Source organism: Mustela putorius, unplaced genomic scaffold (genome assembly GCF_011764305.1).
Source record: "Mustela putorius furo isolate JIRA1106 unplaced genomic scaffold, ASM1176430v1.1 tig00003909_pilon_pilon_pilon, whole genome shotgun sequence".
NCBI lineage: Eukaryota > Metazoa > Chordata > Mammalia > Carnivora > Mustelidae > Mustela > Mustela putorius.
This window is the reverse complement of record NW_025422057.1, coordinates 5,355,532-5,356,959: the sequence shown is the minus strand read 5'-3', so window position 1 is coordinate 5,356,959 and position 1,428 is coordinate 5,355,532. Positions and strand designations below refer to the sequence as shown.

The window sequence follows — 1,428 nt, the reverse complement described above, 5'->3', positions numbered from 1 at the left end:
CTGCCTCTCCCTCTGCCCCTCCCACTCTCTCTCTCCCTCTCTCTGTCAATTAAAATAATAGGAAATCTTTAAAAAAAAATAAAGATTAATTTTTCAACCTAAACCAGCCCTTAATAAGGTAGCGATATTTAAAATCATCTTTCAGTTCATTTCTATTTTAATATAGAGATCAACAGACCGATGTAAGATTTAAGATGTTGTCTTTTTACTCAATTAATATCTTAGAATTAAATATTTATTATTGATATTAAGGAAAACTAAAAAAAAATTAATTGTGCCTAAATTACAATCAAGTCAAAATTTTCCAAATGAAGATACAATACTCAAACAAACACTTCACACTCCCTTTGGCTCATGATGTAATTACAGAGACAGTCAACCTGCTATTTATCTACAGTATTTATTGAACCACATTACAAACCATTAATTTTTAGAGAAAATTCAGTTGCCAAACACTCTTGGCTTACGCCTGAGCATCTAGCGTATAATCTTTGTTTTTCCTCCAACTGTGAGAGCACATGGCAGTGACACAATTTCTGGGATCTTCCACTTGTAGCTGAAGTACTGTGATGAAAGAAGTGGACCATGATTCAAAGCCATCAGAAAGCAAAGGGACAGGGGAATTTCAAGAACAGCATTTGAAACCCGGAGAGGTTTTGCCCCTCCCAACAGCGAGTGACTGCAAAGGTCCTTGGGGGGAAGAAGGTCAGAAGGGGCTGTAGAGGCTCAGGCTCTTTGAAAGCTCCAAATGGCCCTGCCAGGATTGGCTTCTAAAACAGGACACACACAGAGGAAAAACCTCAGAAAATGAATCAAAATTGTCCAGGGCAGGAGCAATACAGACATAGGTAAGAGAAGACCCAGACCACAGTGGGGAAGGTGACAGGCCCAGGAAAGTTTTCCCAGAAAGCAAGGCGCCGTAGGTTTGAACAATACACAAAACAACAGAGAGGGGAGTTCTGGGAGTTAGAAAAGCTCTTCTGAATGCTGCTTTGATTGGAAAGTTCAGAAGAACTAATTCCACTTAAAAACAAGTAACAGACTTGCTCATTTTAGCAGCACATATACTAAAATTGGAATGATACAGAGAAGATTAGCATGGCCCCTGCGCAAGGAAGACACGCAAATCTGCGAAGCATTCCATATTAAAAAAAAAAAATGCGTAACAGAAAATATCGAGGTCAAACCCCATATGAAATGACTATAAGAGAGTAAGAAGCAGAATAAACATCCGTACAGATCATCAAAGCATGCCAGAAAGATGTGGCAACAGAACAGATCAGAATTAACCTATTATCTCAAAATAAGCTAAAATGATACAACATATGGGTAAACAACATTTAGGAAAACTCAGAAATGAGGTAACAGAACTCAAAACAATTCAAAGTCAAAGAAAGTTTGTATCAAAATGAAGTCTAGGGGGCTGCC

General features: G+C 38.2%; 1 non-coding gene across 1 annotated transcript; it reads left to right on the top strand.

The window, feature by feature from the left end:
• Nucleotides 1-1,043: 1,043 nt before the first annotated feature.
• LOC123388797 lies at nucleotides 1,044-1,150 on the top strand. The gene has a single exon (XR_006603302.1). It is a non-coding gene; the product is annotated as a U6 spliceosomal RNA (small nuclear RNA).
• The last annotated feature ends 278 nt before the right edge of the window (nucleotides 1,151-1,428 follow it).